Below are 10,190 nucleotides of genomic sequence, written 5' to 3' on the forward strand. Positions count from 1 at the left end.
CACAGATGTTGATTCTAGATTGAATTATATTAGTCACTGCCTATGCCTCTAAAATCATTCATGTAAAATTTTTGAAAAAAGCATTTTAGGTTCTTCTTCCTTTCTCAGGAGTTTTAAGTGATTTAAAATATATACCTGCATGTATTATTTGATGTTAATACAGCTTTTCCTAAATAGCATGCTTGACGTTTAACAGAGATTTTTGGAGCTAGCGTATTCTGAGTGCCAGTGGAGGGAAATTTACCTTATAATATATGATTTACTATAAAGGGGTGTTGCTACTGCAGAAGAAAGGCAAGGAGCAAAGGATGAGAACTTTGGGTTCAAGTCCAGTGTCTGACACTTAGCAGCTCTGTGAATTAACCCCAAAAAAACTCTCCTGGTGGAGGCATGTGTGTTGCTCGCAGGGACGGGGGGTGGAGGGGAAGGAGTGGTAGGAAAATCTCTGCTGCCTTTCTCATTGAATTGTTGTTAGCATCAAGGTCAATAATACAGTTGAACGTTCTTTGAAACTTATAAATCAAAGTTAAGGGCTTCCCTGGTGGCACAGTGGTTGAGAGTCTGCCTGCCGATGCAGGGGACACGGGTTCGTGCCCCGGTCCGGGAGGATCCCACATGCCGCGGAGCGGCTGGGCCCGTGAGCCATGGCCGCTGAACCTGCGCGTCCGGAGCCTGTGCTCCGCAACGGGAGAGGCCACAACAGTGAGAGGCCCGCGTACCGCAAAAAAAAAAAAAGTTAAGTCAGTATTATAATGGCCAGAGCATTTGCTTGCTGCCATGTAGCATGTGAAGTGGAAGTCATGTTTAAAGGTTAAAATCTGGGCTCTGATCTGCCAATTTGGATGGAATCCTAACTTCACTACTTCCTAGCTGTGTGCCCTCTGGTGAGTTACTAAACCTGCCTAAGCCCGACATCCTGAGGGAATGTAAATTGGTGCTGCCACTATGGAGAACAGTATGGAGGTTCCTTAAAAAACTAAACATAGAGCTACCATATGATCCTGCAATCCCACTCCTAGGCATATTATCTGGAGAAAATTTTAATTCGAAAAGGCAGGAATTCCCTCGCAGTCCCGTGGTTAGGACCAGGCACTTTCACTGCGGAGGGCCCAGGTTCAATCCCTGAAAAGATACATGCACCATAATGTTCATAGCAGCACTACTTACAACAGCCAAGACATGCAAGCAACCTAGATGTCCATGGACAGAGGAATGGATAAAGAAGATGTGAGATATATATATAATGGAATATTAGCCATAAAAAAGAAGGAAATAACGCCATCTGCAGCAACATGGATGGACCTAGAGATTACCATACTAAGTGAAGTAAGTCAGAAAGAGAAAGACAAATATTATATGATATAATTTATATGTGAAATATAAAATATGCACAAAGGAACTTATTTACAAAACAGAAACAGACTCAGACATAGAAAACAAACTTATGGTTACTAAAGGGGAAAGGGGGTGGGGGAGGGATAAGTTAGGAGTTTGGGATTAGCAGATACACACACACTATATATAAAATAGATAAACAACAAGGTCCTACTGTATAGCACAGGGAACTACATTCAATATCCTGTAATAAAACATAATGGAAAAGAATATGAAAAAGAATATATATATATAAAAAACTGACTCACTTTGCTGTACACCTGAAACTAACACACTTTATTGTAAATCAACTACACTTCAATAAAAAATAAATAAAAGATAGAGCACAGTGATGCATGCCAGGCACCAAGTGGGATGTCCAGCCCACAGCAAATAAACACTAGTTTGTTTTAGCACTATGAGATTCCTGGTTTTTTCTTTTCATACAGTTCTGTGGGATAAATAATCTGGGAGAGTTGAGCCTTTTAGCCCTTAAAATATTTTACTTAGGTCTCCCTCCCCTATGACTAGAGCTCTAGCTGAGACATCGCCTCAAAGGACACAGAGCAAATGAAAGTGTCATGAAACAAAATTATGAACAGAAGCATTCATAAGTTTGAGGGATAAATCCAAGAATATCTGCTTTTTATCCTGCCCCCCCATTCTCGTCTTCAGAACTATGTCCCTTAAAAAAATTTCAACTCCAAGAGAAGAGTCGATTTCAGGATGTCTTCTTGACTCTGTTCCTAGTAAGCGTCCCCAGTAATCTTAGACCCTTTATAAACCTTATGAACTTATAAATAAGTCATTATTTAAAAAAATTACGTTATAAATAACTTGGTTCATTTAACCTATTTCTTCTTTTAGGTTATGAACTTCGTGAAGCCTAGCCTCTTCCTGTTTTTCTCACTGTACCCGATGTTTAAGTTCCATGAATGGTCCAAAGATCATTAATGCCTTAACGTTACAAGCACTTGGACTCACGTTGTGCTTCTATCACCTACTTGTTGGGTATCCTTGGGAAAGTTGCTTCAATTCTCTGAACCTTGGTTTCTTTGCTCATAAAATGAAGGCAACCTTGCAGAGTCCTCATGAATCTTGGTAGTAATACCTGGAAAGCCCTTAACACATAATAAGACTTCAATAAAAGGTCACAATCAATGTTTCTCTCCTTTAAGTTGTCTGATATGATTATTATCACCATGGTGGCCACCATTTCTATGCCTATCATTGGCCCAGATTCCCAAGAACTAAAGGAAAACTGAAGAAAGGATATAGAAAAAGCCAGAGAAGCATGATGAGAGCAGAAAGAGTTTGCTAAAACCAAATCAGCAAACACAGGACAATAGATGTATTCCACCATCCAAAGGTGACGGTGGCTTCATCATGCTGATAAAAGAGAACACTGGTGAGACAGTGCCACTTAGTGGTGGTCTCTTAATATTACATGCAGCGACCTCGTAAGCGGTGGGGAAATATTAATAATTGCCAAAGGGGCCTCCCGTTTATTCCTCTTGTCTCTTTTGAGAAGGTGGGGATGTACCGCTTGTGCATTCCTCTCTCTCACCCATCCTGAGTTGGGCTGTGCACAGCGCTGTGCTCACAGACCTGCTCAGCAGCACTTTGTTGTTTGCTTGTTACTTCTACATTAATAGTTAGAGCCTCTCTGGGCTTATAAATTAGCTCATTAGCAACAAGTCAACATATTAATCAATCACAAAGTAACAAAGGATGATGAGATTCTTGACATTTGCAAGTTAAGCTGTGGTCTTGATCACCATTTCCCCATCTGCAAGGAAGGAAGGAAATACTTTTTTTTTTATAAGTTTATCAAAATTAAGTTCATAAAATTATGAACGTTTAAGGAAGAATGTTTTCTCTATCATGATAGTGCGTCCTGCAGTTACTTACTCAAAATTATAATCTTTTAAACACAATGATGTTAAGTGAGGAGTTTTACAGTGCTCTACAGACATTCAGTCCCAAGTCCCTGGGAAAGAGAAAATAAGCAGATTCGATTAACTTTATATTATTTATTCACTTGTTCATAGTAGGATCTATGAAGACAAACTAACTCCACCGATAAAAGAAAACTCCAATAGCCCAAGTATAAAGCAGCATACCCTTCAACTGTAAGGAAATCTTTTTTAAAGTTTAGAATTTTAGAATTAGCAGGCACTTTAAAAATTAGAAGGTTCAGCTCCTTCTTTTACAGATGACTCTGTTTATCTAACTCACATATTTTGTGATTTTGTCTTTTACCCTTGACTGCTGTGTTAGGATTTGTCACAGAGCAGTCTGGTTCTATTAACAAGTCAGGCTGTAAAACACCTTCTACAATGTGTCATTTATTTGGAGAGAGCGGGCCTGGGAGACAATTAGAAACAGCTGAAGGCATATACACGCCCATTGCTGCTCCGGTTTTAAAGGCAGTTTAAAAGCTCAGATGAAGAGAGAATAGGCAGAAACAGAAAGTTAGAGCAGGACAGATGTTGCTGCTGCTGTCTCTCTGGCCCTAGACGGGCCCTGGCCTCAGAGACAGGAAGGACCATCCCGGCAGTTTGATATGCCTCCTCCCCCAACACCCTGCCACCCAGCCTCACGTGGGCATGGAAGAAGAGGGGAACACATGTGTCCCAATCCTGAATGCCCTTGCTTTATAGAAATGCCATGGCTTTTGGACCAATGGCATCTCTTCTGGTAGAAGTTGGAAGACATCTCCCAGATTTTGTTCATTAAATTAACATTTTTGAGCTCCTGACTTGGGCTATTCTACAAATCTCACAACGATTTTCAGGCCTTCGGCCAAGGTGATTCCATCCCTGAAGGGCATCTCCTTTTTACACCTCCACCACCACCATCACCATCTTCTTGTCACCACATCTAGGGGAATGTCATGCTAGGTTCCGAGGATAAAAGATGGATCAGACAGAGTGTCTACCCCCCAGGAGCCTTTCTGTCTAGTATCACCATCAGGACAAAACTGCCTGGGAAATATTCCCTGAGCTCAGAAATGTACTTCCAAAAAGTTAAAGAATTCTTCTGTGGCTTCGTGGTTTGCCATTTGATTTTCGCACCTTCTGAGGTCAAGTCCTACTTTGAAATGGCAGGGGCAACCACCAGAAAAGAAACTTGACCTAATTTATAAGCTCAAAAATTACCATTTCAATTAAGTTGAACCAAAGACACATGCAGAACCTGATTTGTCCCTAGAGAAAGCTTGAGATGCACTTTACCTAGAAGAACCTTTCTGTTCCATATCCCCTTCCAAGCTCTGAAATATGATTCCTTGGCAATATAGCCACTTCAGTATTTACATAATGATGGCATATTCTGACACAGCCTCTCTCTCTGTGTGTGAAATGATCTCCCCACACAGGAGAACTTGATGGCTGCCAGGATTCCCCCACTGCCATTCTAGAAAGTCCTAGGAGGCTGTATGGATACTAGAAAATACATGAGCCATGGTGCTATAAAGCTTTAGTCCTGACACAGCAACTTAATAGGTGTACAATCTTGGGCAAATTATTTAACCTTTCTGAGCCTGTTTCCTCACCTACAGAAAGCAGATAACGATACTCTGAAGGATGGTACAAATTTGAATAATATGGCAGAACTCCTAGTGAAGTGTCTGGCACAAATGAGGTGTTCTTTAAAGAAAGGTATTACCACTGCCATCTAAATACTCCCTGTACTCACTTCCTGATACCCTCTCACAACGCCATGCAAGACCACCTGACTGTCCTGTGCTTTTAGTGAGGCCAAACCCTTCAGTTTTAGTATCTGTCCTTGTACCTAATTGCTTTCCTAGAGTCAATGTTCGTTGCCACCACTTGTAATATTCACCACTTGCTGCCTTTGTTGTTTGCTGTTCCCTCGCTTGTTTTCTTCCCTCTTCCATCAAACTTCCTCTATACTTCCTGGCCTGAGTGTTGCTGTGGTTTGCCTTTTATGACTCTTAAAAGGCACTGAAGTATCTCTATTCTTTCTGAACATTAAACCAAGAGACCATTAAGTGCCATCTTGGACCCAGTCCAATCAGGTTTCGGTTCAATGGCTTAAAGCTGGATGCTCTGGTTGTTTTTCTTCTTTTTCCTGTTAGACACACTTTAAAAATTCCCCACGCCCCCCCTTTAATCCTCTGGGTTCCATGCCACTCCAGATGTATAAGATTACTAGAATTTTGGCCTCTGGGATAACTGAGGTGTTGCTACAAAACATATAGGTTTACTCTTTAACAGTTAGGAATGTGCTAGAACAATAGCATTTCTTTTAGTTAGAAGTTAAAAAAAAAATTCCAAATCGTTGAAAGCTGCATATTATCAGAATTGTTTTTCTGGCTTTCTTTTAATATAATTTATTCTCTATATTACTTAACTTGACTGCTGTTTTATAGGAGTAACTATTTTTCTTTATTTAACAGGAAAATGCTACTGCTGAGTACGTACGATAGTATCATTTCTTTTTCTGTGTGCGGAGAAGACACACCTGAAAGGTCTAAGACACCTGGTCTAAGACACCTGAAAGGTCACCGTGTAACAGCTCCCAAAACAGTGGCTGGCATCAAGGACCTCTGTGAAATTCACCTGGAACCCTGCTCTATTCCTGATGACGCATGCTGATGGACAGGGGCAAACTAACTTCAGTCACTCTAGAGGGATAATAGTTCCAGTCTGTTCCATCTGATAAGGATGGAGTGATAGAGCAGCTGAAGGTTCTTGTACAATTATGAAACCCTTTAGTCACTGAAGGTGGGCATCAGTGGAGATTTGGGGGCTTGCCACAAAACTGGTGTAAGGGATTATTAACTCAGATAATAATTTAAAACAAAAAACAAAACAGTAATGTTGTCTTTATACATGCAGAACCCCTCCACTCTGTAATCCAGATGTGTCCAGGGGTGACTCTAACACACCCATTAGTGGCAATTAGCTTGGAGCCAAACCGTTCTTGCTCAGCTTAAGGTTAACTGCCAAGAAGGCACATCTTTCTTGGCAACGTCTCTGACACCACCCTCAGCCACCACAGACAGGGTGCACTCTACAGCTGCGCATCTGAGCAGAAAGCCCTCCCTCACCTCTGCCGTTAATGGCTGGTTTTATGGGGGACTGGTGCCCACTCTGACTTTTCTGCTGCTCTGCAATACTGCACCACCGGCAAGAAAAGTGGCAAAAGAGAACAAAGCCCAATCTCTTTGAGCAAATATTCCTTTTGTAATATTCCCCCACTCCTAGACTTACCATCCTGCATTTTTCTTCGGGGAGCTGAATTGCTCTGCTTAACCTAGTAACATAACTGATCAAAGCCTTCCTCGAATTCCCCTCATCTTTCCAGAGTCTCTGTGGCCAACCTCCAGAGCCTTTCTACACTACTTTAAAAAGGGGTTACATGTGAAAATTGTGCTTATTTTATTTCCTCACTCATTTTAATATAAGTGTAACATCCATTTTCACCAATTATAATTCATCAACAATACAAGGAGTTTAATTCTAAGCATTTTCATTTCGGACCTACAGACGACAGCTTCTTAACTGCAACATTAGTGATATTTGTGCCGGATAATTCTTTGTTGTGGCAGGTCGTCGTGTGCTTTGTGGGAATTTATTAGCAGCCCTGACATCTGCCTTTTAGATGCACACTGCCCTGCTTTGTGACAACCAGACATGTCTCCAAACATTGCCACGTGTTCCTTTGGGGCAAAGTCACCCCGAGATTGAGGGTCGCTGATATAAACCAACTATTAACCTTTTTGTCAGTGAAGATATAGCAGGCAGAAGCATCATTTCTTCCTTGGGAGAAGCATCATTTCTTCCTTGGGAGAAGAAATCTCCATCATTTCTTCCTTGGGTGTCTAAAGGAAAAAAAGAAAAGAAAGTAGGTTTTGGTCAGACATGGTCTCTGTTCTTTCATCAGTTCCTAAAAGCATTTTTATAAATGTTTTCTGGGCAAAGTTTCTCAGATCAATCCATTGCTATCTGTTCTCTTGCTCAATGCTTTACGTGAATGACAGTATACGAAATCTATTTTATACACAGGATCTCATTTAATTTCCACAGTGATAAGATGTGGTACTCACAGCCAGTTAGCTGGCAAGCAGCAGGGTGTCATGGAAAGGAAGATTTGGAGGAAGACAGGCCAGAGCTTCAATTCTGGCAGCCCTGTTCACTGGCTATGAAAACTTAGAATAGATACATGAATTATGTGTAACTGAATCACTTTGCTGTACACCTGAAACTATCACAACATTGTTAATCAACTATACTCCAATATAAAATTAAAAGTTAAAAAAAAAAAAAAAGAAAGAAAAGTCAGGCCAGTTCTTCAGCTTCTGTGCCACTCAGTTTTCTCTTGGAAATGTGCGATTACTATCTTGGAGAAATGTTGGGTGAATTAAAATGAGGAGAGATGTGTGACAATATATCTCACTTAGTGGAGGCTTAAGCAGTGATAGCTTTTTGTGTTAGAACACCAAGACCAGAGCTTTGTGGACTACCCCACAGCTGCATACTGAAGCAGCTTTCTCAATAGCAGCAGATTTTGCCCCCATTCTGGTCACAGGCCTCCTTAGGGACCTGATAAATAGAAAAGCCCTCAAATGCAGCACAATTTCAGGAGATTTCCATATTCCCCAGAAGTGTATATTAAACCCAAGGGATGAATCCCTCTAATGAGAGCCTTCTGATTTCACCTTTTCTTCTAGTTGACTCAGTAAGTGATCCAAATTGTTTTCCTTGCCCAATGCTTTAAATTGGCACCCGCTTCTAGGGAAACAAATGGGTTCCAAGTCCCCTGATGTTAGTGGTTGGCCAACAAGGCTTTGAAATAAGCCATTGGTCTGGTAGAGTGCAAACAGGCTTGCCAATTTCCAAGCAACAGACATTTAGCATCAAAGAGAAGTAAACCTTTGACGTGTTAAACCCCTCAGATACAGAGGTTGCGTATTACTACAACATAACCCAGTCTAGACTTCACTTCCTATTTCAGTGAGAAAATAGAGGCAATCAGAAGAGAGCTCCACAATCTCCCACAACCACAACTGCCGTTAATTAGTCACCATATATTCTCCCTTCCTCATGTTTTATGGATGAATGCTCCATATTCCTAAGACCAATCTTTCATCTTGTACCCTAGATTGTATCCTCTTCTATCTACTCAAGGCCGTCATTCCAGTATTTCTCTCCTTTGTCTCCTACAATACGTCATTAATTTTCCCTCTCTACTAGATCACCTCCATCAGTAAACAAAAATACTGTAACATCTCCTGTCTTAAAAAGAAATCTTTCCTCCAGTAGCCCCACTCATTTTAAATGAGTAGCATTTCTCACTCCTGTTCTCTCTGGAACATCTCCAGGTAGGGTTCTGCTTGCCCCAGCAGACCAAAGCTGCTCTTGTCAAGGTCAGTAGTGACAATGAATTTGCTAAATCCAGTAGTCACATCTGTCTTTATCTGATATAATGTTGACTTAATTGATCACATTCCTTCCTTCTTTAAGTATTTTCTTCATCTGGCCTCCAGGACACAACCACCTCTTAATCCTCTACCTACTTCACTGGCCACTTCTTTCTGGTCTCCCAAACTCTAAACGTTGGTTTGCCTGAGAGCTGAGGCTTCAGACATCTTTTCTTCATCCACACTTTTCCACCAGGTGGTCTCATCCAGTTGCTTGGTTTTACAAACCATCTTATGTGCTGATGACACAAAGTTGTCACCCTTCCCCTGACCTCCCGATTTATCTCTCTACTAGGATCTCTAATAGGTATCTCAACATGTCCTAAACTAAACTTCTGATTCCTACCCTTCCCCACAACCTACTCTTCTTGCAGTTTCCTCTGGCTCAATACATAGCAACTCCATTCTTTCAGTTGGTCAGGCCAAGATTCGTGGAGTCATCATTGACTCCTCTCTTTCTCTCATACCCCATGTCCAATCTGTCACAAATCCTGTTAGTCCTACCTTTAAATTGTACCCCAAATTTAACATCTCACCACCTCTACTACTAGAATCCTGGATTAAACCAAAATCATCTCCCCAAAGAATTACTTCAATAGACTCCTAACTGGTTTTCCAACTTCCTTCCTCCCTATACAGTCTATTCTCCATGTTACCCTCTCTCATTGAGTCCTTCAGTATGCATGTCACTAAGTGCCTTTAAAAACTGGTACCATCGGTTTTTGATAGAATTAGGACAGATAGTTGAGACAGGCCTTGACCAACTTTTGGGGATTCTTCAGCACTTGAGGTGTCAGGGGGTTGTGATTTCAACATGGAATTGTATTCACTCCCTAGCCATTTATACTAACCTCTAAAGTTCTCTAGCTGTGGCTAGCCTCCAATCCTTGCAGTACTTTTGTCACTCCTAACTAACGTCTCCCTTCCAAAGCATCTTCCTTGTGCCTCTGTTAAAATGTTTATAGATTGCTCGCCTTCAAGTAGGGTTCCTTATCTCTCCCTCTAGTCAGAGGTTGAATTGCTAAAAGGCAAGATTTTGGTGCATTATGGCATAACCTTCCTCCACCTCCTCGGCACCCCAACCCCTCTGTCCCTCCCCAAGGAACGGCAATCCCTTTAAAAGTTTGATGGAGCTCAGTTGAGCGGAGTTTAGCAAACAAGTAACGCATACCTAGATGCTCCAAGTACAGTGCTCTTGGATGGTGCAATGCCCAGCTGCAGCCACTACGGCCAGGAAGGTGGAAGACTGGACAGACAGTCGGAGAAAACCAGGGTGAGGAAATGGAGGAGTAAGGAGAGGAGGAGAGGGAAGGAGGGGTAGGGAGGAAGAAGGGGAGGAGCTTCAGTGGGAGGGGCTTCGGGGGGA

This window comes from Phocoena phocoena, chromosome 12 (assembly GCF_963924675.1).
Source record: "Phocoena phocoena chromosome 12, mPhoPho1.1, whole genome shotgun sequence".
NCBI classification, from domain to species: Eukaryota; Metazoa; Chordata; class Mammalia; order Artiodactyla; family Phocoenidae; genus Phocoena; species Phocoena phocoena.